General features: G+C 38.9%; 1 pseudogene; it reads left to right on the top strand.

The window, feature by feature from the left end:
• The first annotated feature begins 438 nt into the window (after positions 1-438).
• LOC101641683 lies at positions 439-1,057 on the top strand (annotated as a pseudogene).
• The last annotated feature ends 10,570 nt before the right edge of the window (positions 1,058-11,627 follow it).

Genomic DNA, 11,627 nt, shown 5'->3' with positions numbered 1-11,627 from the left:
ATATGTAAGGTAGAATTGGGATCATGGTAGTGGGGTGGAGGAAGCATTTAAGAATCAGAGGAAAATTGCATATTTCATCGTTACTACACTGCACTCTGATTTGCTCCTCTCCTCCCCGCAGCCCTTCTGCAAGGGGATGTCCAATTTCCCCCGATAGGCCCTGGGTCCCCACTCTGCACTCCCCCTCATTCACAATGTTATGATTTTTTTTTTTTCGGTGTTTGATGCCTGATACCTGACCCCTACACCGCCTTCTTTCCATTCTTAAAAGAACATTTCATTCTTAAGTCCTCCACCCTCCTGCTGGGTCCTCAAGCATCCTGCCAGGTTCCTGCCCCACCTCGCCTGCGCCCAAGCTGTGCTTGGAACTGGCCCATAAGCTCATGGCCATGCAGGAGATTCTTCTTCATCCTTTGGTGAAAACTCCACAACAAAAAGATGGCTGCAGATAAGCCGAAGGGTCACAATGCTTTGGCCTCACACAAAGTCATCATGGTGGGCAGTGGTGGTGTGGGAAGTCCGCTCTAACGCTGCAGTTCATGTTTGATGGGTTTGTGGAGGACTCTGAACCTACCAAAGCAGACAGTTATGGAAGAAGGTAGTACTGGATGGGAAGGAAGTCCAAATCCATATCTTAGATAGTGCTGGGCAAGAGGACTATGCTGCAATTAGAGACAACTACTTCTGACGTGGAGGAGGCTTCCTCTGTGTCTTCTTTATTACAGAAACGGAATCCTTTGCAGCGACAGCTGACTTCAGGGAGCAGATTTTAAGCGTAAAAGAAGATGAGAATGTTCCATTTCTGCTGGTTGGTAACAAATCAGACTTAGAAGATAAAAGGCAGGTCTCTGCAGAAGAGGCAAAAACCAGAGCCAATCAATGGAATGTTAACTATTTGGAAACATCCGCTAAAAAACGCGAGCTAATGTTGACAAGGTATTTTTTGACTTAATGAGGCTTCTTTCGAGCCAGAAAAATGGGAGACAGCAAAGAAAATGGGAAAAAGAAGAGGAAAAGTTTAGCCAAGAGAATCAGAGAAAGATGCTGCATTTTATAATCAAAGCCCAAACTCCTTTCTTATCTTGACCATACTAATAAATATTATTTATAAGCATTGGCCAAAAAAAAGAACATTCTTAAAAGAACATTTCTCTCTTCTGCTCTACTTCCTGATGTTTCCTTTAGACCATTTTAGATTTTAACATAATATCATCTAATCTTTTCCCCACCCAGATGATAAGACCAGCTCAGAAAGAAATTGGGAAATTTTCCTTAGCGAAGTTTGTGTATGTAAATATATTTTTATATCTGTGTGTTTATATATACATGCGTGTGCTCATATATGTGTGTTTATGCATGTATAGTATATATGCATCTAAATATATACACATATATATAATATCTAAAAGGGGGCTTCAAAAAGTTCATGGAAAATTAATTTAGAAGTAATACAATTTTATCTTCCACAAACTTTTGAACTGCCTTTGTATGTACAGAAGTAAGCAAAAATCTATATATCACCACTAGGATTCCAGTTTATACATGCATAGCTTTATTTCAAGCAAAACATGTTTAAACATGCAGACAACTTCTCTCAGTAATACTCTTGTCTTAGTCTCAGAAGAGTACTCTACAAAAAAAAACATATATTTTTATACATAGAAAATAAAGATGATTTTGAGACACGGATAATATCAAATTTTTCACAAAAGTCAAGTGAACATCTTCTGAAATAATTGAAGCTTTGAGCCAAGTTTACAAGAGTGCTTCCCCACAGAAAACAATAGTTTTTAGATGAATCAAGTGTTTCGAGACAGGTGGAAAAGACCTCGAAGAGGAATTCAAGGCAGAGAGGTCATCTAAGACAAGTTATGGCAGTTGTTTTCTGTGATTCTACAGAGATAATTTTGATAGATGTTCTCAAAGGGCATAGGACAACCATGAGCTTAATTATGGAGATGTTTCAAGAAAATTGAAAATTGAAAAAAGAAAACATTTTCTTGGTGAGAAAATGGCCATGAAAACTGAACCAGGGAATTTTATTTCATCGTGGCAATGTACCGACTCGGAATTTGAGGGCCTCAAGGGAGGTCCTGCAAGAATTTTATTAGGAAGCCTAGCCCCATCCGAAATACAGCCTCTTACTCCTTCAGATTTCTTTTTGTTCTCAGAACTCAACAGACACGGCAAAGGAAGACGATTTTAGTCCCTCAAGAACATACAATTCTTTGGGGAAGGGTGCGAGGTAGAGAACCCGCGCCTGCACAGGTATATAGCCCTTCCTGTCCGTGTCAGTGCCTTCAGGAGCAGCCCCTCCGTGCACTCGCAATCGTTAGTACATTTGAGCCCATTCTCCAACCACTGTGTCGATCCATCTTGTCACAGGTCTTCTTCTTTGTCACTGCCCTGCTACTTTGCCAAACATGATGTCCTTCTCTCTCCTGACAGCATGCGCCAAGTATATGAGAGATCTCACTTTCCTTGCCTCTAAGGAGCATTCTGACTGTACTTCTTTTAAGACAGATTTGTTTGTTCTTTTAGGAGTTCATGGTACTTTCAAGAGCTTCACATTTTGATTATTTTGCTTAATAAAGGTTTCTATGATTTAGCAGCAATACTTTTGCCATATATATATATATCCCAATTTTCTACAAATAGAGTGTTCCTATGAAGGTGATATGATATAAAATGAAGAATACTTGCCATTAATGTATAGTAATTAGCATATAATAAAAAAATGTTTTGCGTGTTCCCAGACCGAGAAATAGACTACTAAATCATGCCAAGTAACACATTAAGCCCAAAATAATGCTAACACACAGTTTTCATCAGCACAGTTGAGAGACAAGGCAGCTTGATCAGAGGAGCTGGATGCAGTCTCCAGAAAGGGAGCCTGGCAGCGCCGTGCTAGCTGCTCAGGGTGTGCTTAGAACATTGATGGCAAGGGCGGTGTCCTCAGCACAGGCTGGCCGTTCTTATTTTCCATGCTCAAAGTAAACCTGAAAACTATGCATAAGCCCTGGTAGTACAATGGTTTAGTGCTCAGCCACTAACCTACAGGTCTGAGGTTCTGACTTAGCAGCTGCTCCACCAGAGAAAGATGCGGCAGTCTGCTCCTATAGAATTGGGCAGCACTGGAAGACTGGGAGGCAGGTCTTCTCTGTCCTATAGGATCACTCAGGATGGACTCCACAACAGGTTTGGTTTTAAGTTTGAAACCACTGAGGGGCAACTACTATGCCAGAAGGTAAACACCTAAGAAAAAATAAAATCCCTCCAGGGTGACTTCTCTGAAAGGTCGATTATTTCTCAATGAAGAAAACACAGAGACACAAACACAGGTGATTCAGAAATTAACACTTTCCACTTTCCAAAGACTTTCTGAGTCACGAAGGGGACAAGACACATCTGTTTTTCAAAAGCCAGAAGAGAGCAAGGTACTATGTGAGCATGGTGGCAGGGGGGCAATATTCTGTCCAGAGCCCTACAAATGTCAAACCCTGATTTCCCAGTCTTCACGAGCTTTCTGGAAGCCTTTAAAGGACATTAATCTTGATGTGCCAGTCAAGATGGAAGTGTAGATTAAACCACTTAAAAATTAAGACCCGATTGACTTTTATGATCACCCTTGTCCTAGGTGAGTACTACACCACTGTGATGACTCCAGTTGTGTTGTGCTCTCCTAAGATATGGCTGTATCACAGAGAATAATCATTCCAATAGACAGATGCTCAGAGGGCACTCTGGGGTCCTGCATAAAGAAAGTGCCTTGTAAATGTGAAATATCCTCACCATTATGAGTGAGCCCTCACCCTGGACAACATCATAAACCCAATAGTGGGAGTTAAACCACCATCTTCCTAAAGTATTCTAGCTGATGTGTTTTCATCCTGGCTTTAAAAGCATGGCCTATCATTGTCGGGACATCTACCTAAACTGTGTCTCTCAGATGAATAAAAATACAAGGCACACTAAGCCTACTTTATCCCCACCAAGCAATAGATTTAAGTTATGATCCTTAGAACAAAAACTCTATCAAAATTATCTTACACCATTAAATAGTACTGGAATAGCAACCTGTTATTTTTAACCTAATACTTTTCTCTTTATTGCTGTTACATGTAATAAAGTGAAAGTCAATTTTTATTAATAAATAACTAGACATTTTGTATGTTTTTTTCCAAAGGTAAACATTTTAAGGTCAGCAAAGCATTGTGCCTAAAGCAAAGAAGTAGTATACTATCAAAAGGAGTATTTCTAAATTTTTAGGGCTCATCATAAAATCAACAGGATTCCAATCACCAGAAGCAAAAGCTACAACACACACAGATGACTGAATAAAACTGGGCATTGGAGAGAGCTGCTGAGCAGCTCGATAGCCAACCAAGTCACCGTTCTGTACTGGCTCCATGACTTCCTTCCCCAGCTGCCCGTCTTTACTCCCACCCAAGAGCACAGTGGTAGAACTTTGTTGACAGGTTAATGGGTTTCCAGACACCAATGAGAATACAGTAGACAAGTGCATAACGAAATCCATGCCAGTCATGTACAGAGGTTTCAAAAACTGGAAATTTGATTATAGAAATAGAATTTCTGCTTCTGAGACAGAGTGTGAGTTTTGCCACCAGCTCCTTGTCAGTTGCATCTAGTCTACAGCTCATGTCACTTATTGTTTCTTTACACGTGTACTCCCATCAACTCTACATAAGCACATACACACACACACACACACACACACACACACTTTCAGACCAAATGCCATAAGCCATTTATAATGGGAACATGTAGACCAATGATCATCAGCTCCATCTTGTCCTAAGAAGACATCAAAGACAGTGTTGTAATTTCATGTGCATGTTTTTTATAAGAAAGAGTACAAGGTAAAGAATTCTTGGGTACAGAAAAAGCTACTGGTCAACTAAGTCACATTCCAACTGTGGTGACCACTGATAGAATAGAAAATAGCAGCCAGACCAACCACTCAAACTGAAAGTTCCACTCCTTAGAATTCCTATCACTCCTGAGGCGGTACAGTATTCTGGTGAAGAAAATGCACTAGGGGGTCTCAGTTGATTCTCAAATCCAGATGTGAGGCTAATCTCTCACAAATAGTACCTGTGCCAGCATGAGAAAGACACGACCTCTTCAGCCGAAGTCCCCTCGTGTGGTAAAATGGGGTAGTGAGTCAAATCGATCTCACTGGAGTGAGGCAATTCAAGGAAGCCCTCCACAGTATGACGACACAGCATAATACTTACTGCTCTCTGAATTTCGCTGCTAGCTACGATGGCTAGTATCACCATCAAGTGGTTCAGCGCCAAGCCAAATAAATGCTCTTCTGCAATCTAGCTTTGAAATTTTAAAATCCAGAAGTTTTCAGTGAATTCTTGAAATTCGTACTTCTTTAAGATTCAGCTCAAGCATCCCTCTCCTGAATATCACTTCATCATAGCACTGAACATGTCAGTTCATCTCCAGCCGAGAACTTAAGGTATAGACAGTGACACTATAGTGCAATGCAGCCACACGGTAAATTCTCAAAAATATTGTCAAAATAATGAATTGACTATTTTAATAGAAACTTTATTTACTGTATCTTTATTATATTTTAGGAAGTTGTTATTTATTTGCAAGAAAACTATTATTTTAAATTGTCCTTACCTTTCTCAAAATCATTAAGATTTCTTATTATTCATAATATTTTAATCTGTTTCACTTAAGTGTTTGCGATCAAAAAAATCCTATTATCTGGATATAATAATAAATCTTCATAATGAAAACTCTCATTTTAAAACATTCATACCGACGAGCCAGTCAGGGTGTGTTGTAGTAACGATGAAAAATACAACTTTCCTCTGGTTCCTAAATGCTTCCTCCCCACCCCCACTATCATGATCCAAATTCTACCTTGCAAGTGTGGCTAGACCAGAGGATGTACACTGGTACAGATAGGAACTGGAAACACAGGGAATCCAGGGCGGATGATCCCTTCAGGACCAGTGGTGTGAGTGGTGATACTGGTAGGGTTGAGGGAGAGTGGGTAGGAAAGAGGGAACCAATTACAAGGAGCTATATGTGACCTCCTCCCTGGGGGACGGACAACAGAAAGTGGGTGAAGGGAGACGTTGGACAGGGTAAGATATGACAAAATAATAATTTATAAATTATCAAGGGCTCATGAGGGAGGGGGGAGCGGGGAGGGAGGGGGAAAATGAGGACCTAATGCCAGGGGCTTAAGGGGAGAGCAAATGTTTTGAGAATGATGAGGGCAATGAATGTACAAATGTGCTTTACACAATTGATGTATGTATGGATTGTGATAAGAGTTGTATGAGCCCCTAATAAAACGATTTTTAAAAAATTAAAACATTCATACCTCTTATTTCTTTTTTGTATTCCATTTCATGGCCCCAAAATTCAAGAATATGGTCGAATAATAACAGTTATATCAAACGTCCTATTTTATGTCAGATTTGAAGATAGCCATTCTAATTTTACCATGAAATGTGAGCTGGAATGTTGGCCTTAAATGGTGAATTCATTCAAAGACAAAACTTTCAAAAACTAAAAGCAAAGCAAATTCCTTTAGAACAAAATTAAAACGAGAATACATGCAAGGCGAATCAAGTAAATGGTAGCCAGGAAAACAAAAGGATAATAGTATAGAGACAAAGTAGACACAGAGACTGCGTACCTCAGGTGGTTTGCATATTAGCTTAAGGTTATGTGTTCCAAGCTGGGCCTCAGGTCATAAATTTCTCAAAGGGGAGGGTTTTTATGGGAGCACTGCTCCCCCAAGGTACATGAAGCCAAGTCGGTTTTATTCTACTGTCAAGACTAGGCCAGGGAAAGGGAGTCTTGATTTGTATTACCAAATTCCCTTTCTCATGCTTCAGCCACCTATGAGTCATATTCACAAAAAGTATGCAGAAGAAAAAGACAATTGGCTATAAATGGTTCCAGGACCTTGTGTATACCAAAATCCCTGCATGCTCAACATCTGTATATAAAATGGCCTGGCATTTGCATATAACCTGTGCGCATCCTCCCATAGACGTCAATCAACTCTAGATTATTTATAATACCTAATGCAATGTAAATGCTATATAAATATCATTGCCCACTCTCTCTTAGTCTCTAAAGAATTGCTTTAACCATTCAATTGCACCCCCTGCCACTCCGGTAGTTTTGACCTGCATTGGGCAGAGCCCTCGAAGGTGGAGGGCCCACTGCATTTCCACGGTCTTCCTCCTATTTCCCTGTGTCTTGCCGATCCCCCTGTAACTTTCCACCTCTGAGTTCTCACTTTTTATTTCTTCTTGGCTTTCTAGAATATGTCTTTTACTAACTTTGTTAGATAAATATCTAGGTGGTTACGGTATTTATTTATATTCAGATCATTTCAGCAAGGACATAGAAAATAAGATGAAGTATTAAATATAGGCCAAGAAAAAGAGAAACAACGATGAAGGTATAAGACACACAGTACAGTTAGAATTGGGACATCTAAATGCAATAGACATACTTTTTAATTGTACTAACAGAAATTCAGCTGAGAATAAAATCACCATGAATTTTTGAAACAGACAATGATTTATTTGCCACATAAAAATTCAAGTAGGTAAAGTGGGTCTGCTTCACACAGTCTTCAGAGGCCCAGGCTACTTTATCTTTCTTGAGGTCCTATTATCCCTAAATCAGAATCCATATACACGGTCCATCATGGCTCGTCAGTATATATGCATTCCAATAGCACACATCACACTCCACTTTATTCCACTGGCCAGGAGATACTCGCCTGACCGCCCTTAGTTTCAAGGAAACCTGGGCACCATAACGTTTGCCTACGTACTCAGCTCACATTTCTAACCAGGTATGAAAACAGAAGGGCAGATACAATGAACAACTGATAGGTTTACTTCACCACAGTGGGCATCAATATCTATTTGACTCTAGCATGCCGCAAATTGACGTAAAACGTAAAACCAGAGCAGGTGCCAAATCCAGTGTATACCCGTGTACATGCACTGTGTACAAGACAGAAAATGACCAGCTTTCTGGTACAGGCGCAGTTTTCAAGTTTGACGCTAGGAAGACCAAACTGGAATTTCTTACAAGTATTATATGTTCTGAAACTTTAATTATCAGAAAGTGCCTCCCTTTTTCTTTACTCGTGAACAACAATTTGGCTGGAAATAAAATTCTGAGGCCACATTTTTCCCCAAAATACTCTTTAAATATCACCAGTTGTGTTCTGAAAAGGAAATGTCATGGTAACCTCACTTGTGTTCCTTTCAGTCTCTGTGCTGGAATAGATACAAAAATTTGAATGTTTTTACTGGAATGAGTCTAAGTATATAGCTTTCTCTTATTTCATTACACATGGATTATGATGAAATTTCATTCTCAGACTAAGAGAATCTTCTAGATCACAACAGTGTCTTATTATTTCTTTTACTATTACTCTGTATCCACTTTTTGTCCTTTCCTTCAAAAATTCTTATTATGTAGCCACACTTTGAATTTCCAGACCTAGTTCTTATCTTTTTTTCATGAATTCTTTTATTTCCCACTATTGCTATTATTCTTTTATTTCCCACTATGATGGTATTTCTCTAGCGTATAAAGGTTTTCACTAGATGGAAACTTTTCTGTTATTTAGTGCAAGTTTATTTAAAGTTATAATCATGTACCTTGCGGATCTCAATGTTTAGCATTAAAAAGAACTAGTTTGACAAGTGAAGGTAAACCGTTTGGTTTTAAGAAAACCTCGGGGAATATTTTTGATTTAGGTTTAAAGATTATCTCAGCACAATAGTTTGAAGGCTGTGAAATGTTCACAATTGGCTCTAGAAATTTAAGATTCCATTGAGAATTTGACATCCTGTTCCACACCCGCCTTCTAAATTTCCTATCAAATCCTCTAAGTTACTGTTATCAATTTAGTACCATACAGATTATCTTAGAAGAGCATAATGCTCAAGGCAGACATATTTTACTAAGTAAGCTCATTTTTATATAGTTTTTAGAAATTTTCAAGTGCTATTTTGGTGTATGGCTTAAAGATTATCTCAAGAAAATAGTTTCAGGATTTCCTCAGACTCCATGACTTCAGTAAATCTGGATCTCATGAGAATTTGAAATTCTATTCTGCATTTTCCACTTTTCAATCAGAATTCTGTTGCAGGGCATAGTCTGGTTTAGTTTAACAGGTAGCGAATACCTAACTTGAACACCGTCTTCTTTCAATATCTATCTACGTGGGATAATATCAACTCAACAATTTAGATAGCTACTTAGGGGCAGTGTTCACGTGTCCATGGGGTGGAAAAAGTCATGGAAATGTGAGAAAGGATGCACAACTCAGAGAATGGAATCAATATCACTATATTTTACATATAGAAATGTTGAAGTGGTGTATGTTTCGATGCATATATCCTCAACAACAAAATAAACGCATTAAAGAGAGCTAGTTGTGTTTCATGTGATGCTGGCTAATTGGCCTAAATTTCACTTCATCTGTTCTAAAATGCCACCTCTGCTTTCATCCTTATTTCTGGGATAGTTTGGGGCTTTTTTCCTTCAACCAGCTTTACAGGATAAGAAAAGTCTCAGTTTGTACTTATTTGAAGAGTTATTATGGATGTATTTTCATTGCTGAGTTTTTCATTCCTTTAAGTTTGGAGATAGTACACCAACCCAACAACCAAGTACTACATGCTGAGCATCTAACATATCTCAAGAAAAGTGCATTTGTCACTCAGCGGGGGAAAAAACAACATAGTCTCTCCCCTTGTGGAGTTTACAATCTAGCAGCAATGAAGGTAAAGTAGGGTGAATCACACCAAAGAGAAAGCAGAGTGTTTGCTATTGAAAGCATACGTCAGATGACTTAATCTAGGCTAAACATTGTGGAAACAGCTCTCCAAGTTGAAAATTGACAACTGAGTGGGAATAAGAAGTTAGAAAGTCTGTCTGTAACATAGAATGGAAGGTAGGGGAGGTCAAAGAGTCAAGAAGACATCTGTAGAGAAACCCTGAGAGGACAGAGCCTGCATCCTAGAAGTACTTCTCTCAGCTGGCTGGAGCAAAGAACATGAAGGACCAAGCAGAAAAGAGATTGTCTAGAGTATAAGTCATGCGTGTGCCGAGGAAGAGAGCAGTAACATCATCTAAGATTAAGTTAAGTAAACCTCCAAATCTGAGATTGTCTAACATGATCTTCCCTTAGTTAAAGCACCTAGTACCAAGCAAGGGTGGTTGGATTAGAATCCATATTTTCCCACAGGGATTGTCAGTATCTTAACCCAAACTGTGTGTGTGTGTGTGTGTGTGTGTGTGTGTGTGTGTGTGTGTGTGTGTGGTTTTATGTAGATTAGCTGCTCCCACAGAAGGAAGATGAGGCTGCGTGCTGTCACACGAATGTACAGCCTCGGAAGCCTATGGAGCATTTTCTACTCTACCCTGGAGCCTCGCTATGGGTCAGAATTGACTCAGCGGCAGTGGATTTTGTACGTTTGTTCAATGCTATTTTTTATTTTAATTTAATTTTCCACTTTCCTAGGTTCTTTAACTAACACGGAAATTAAAGTTGCTGACAACCACAATATGCACATTTTACAAAGGATTAGAGAAGCTCTAGTCATTTAACAATCAGAGTAGTTCATCTTCAATGGCTCACAAGGACGAGTCAAATGAAAAAGAAATAGGGTGGTCAAATGTCAGTGTTTTCTTTCCAAAGACCAACTGGGGGCACGATGGTGTACCTTATTACCAGAAAGTCAAAGGCATTGTGAACTGACTGCACCCCAGGAACATCGGACTAATCCTCTCTGTGTCACTGACTGACTGTAGGATGCTGACGATCTCACTTAACCTCACTCTGTCTCCATTCGCCAATCCGTAAGACAGGGCTAATAATTTGAACCTACTTCTTAGAGATAGTAGGTGGATTAACTATAATAACAATACGTTTATTAAAAACATTAATCATGGGAATGCTTTAACCAGACCTTTAATTTCTCTAAGTAAGAAGCATGAGTTTCTTCTTCTCTAGAATGCCTCAAATGCTTCAGCTATTAATTTATAAGAATGAAAAATCCATGGTGACCTTCCCTTTCAAAGATATGCTCTGGACTTATTCTTTTTTTTTTAACAAAAACTTAACTTTTTTGGTGTAAAAAATGACTTTGATCCTATCTCCCACCCAGTAATTCAATGGATGGCAACTCAGCCAGGAAGATTTAAGAGCACTGTCCACAACTTACAAGACTCCACTGAAAAATACTCATTTTGAAGTTTGAGAGTTACCTTGACCTAGAATTTATGCCAGAAACAACAAGGGCATAGAGATAAAACCACTCTTGCCCACTAATCAAAATAAACCTATCCTAGACAAATTTATTGAATAAATACAGGCCAAATCAATTCAATTGTCTACCCAAATGTCACAGTTACAAGAGTATAAATGCTACACACCTAAATACTGGTCCTAAAACATTTGTTTATTATTCCTCCATAAATTGAAAGAACAGAAAAACCCTAAATGTCATATTAAGCACTCATCATAACATTTACTAAATAGTCAACCTTCATTTATACTTTGCAGAAATAGCCATATTCTTATG

The sequence above is a fragment of the Echinops telfairi genome, unplaced genomic scaffold, assembly GCF_000313985.2.
Source record: "Echinops telfairi isolate 266 unplaced genomic scaffold, ASM31398v2 ScPeMD7_18;HRSCAF=68, whole genome shotgun sequence".
Classification (NCBI taxonomy): domain Eukaryota; kingdom Metazoa; phylum Chordata; class Mammalia; order Afrosoricida; family Tenrecidae; genus Echinops; species Echinops telfairi.
Note: the sequence above shows the minus strand (reverse complement) of the source record. Positions and strands in the feature narration are given on the sequence as shown.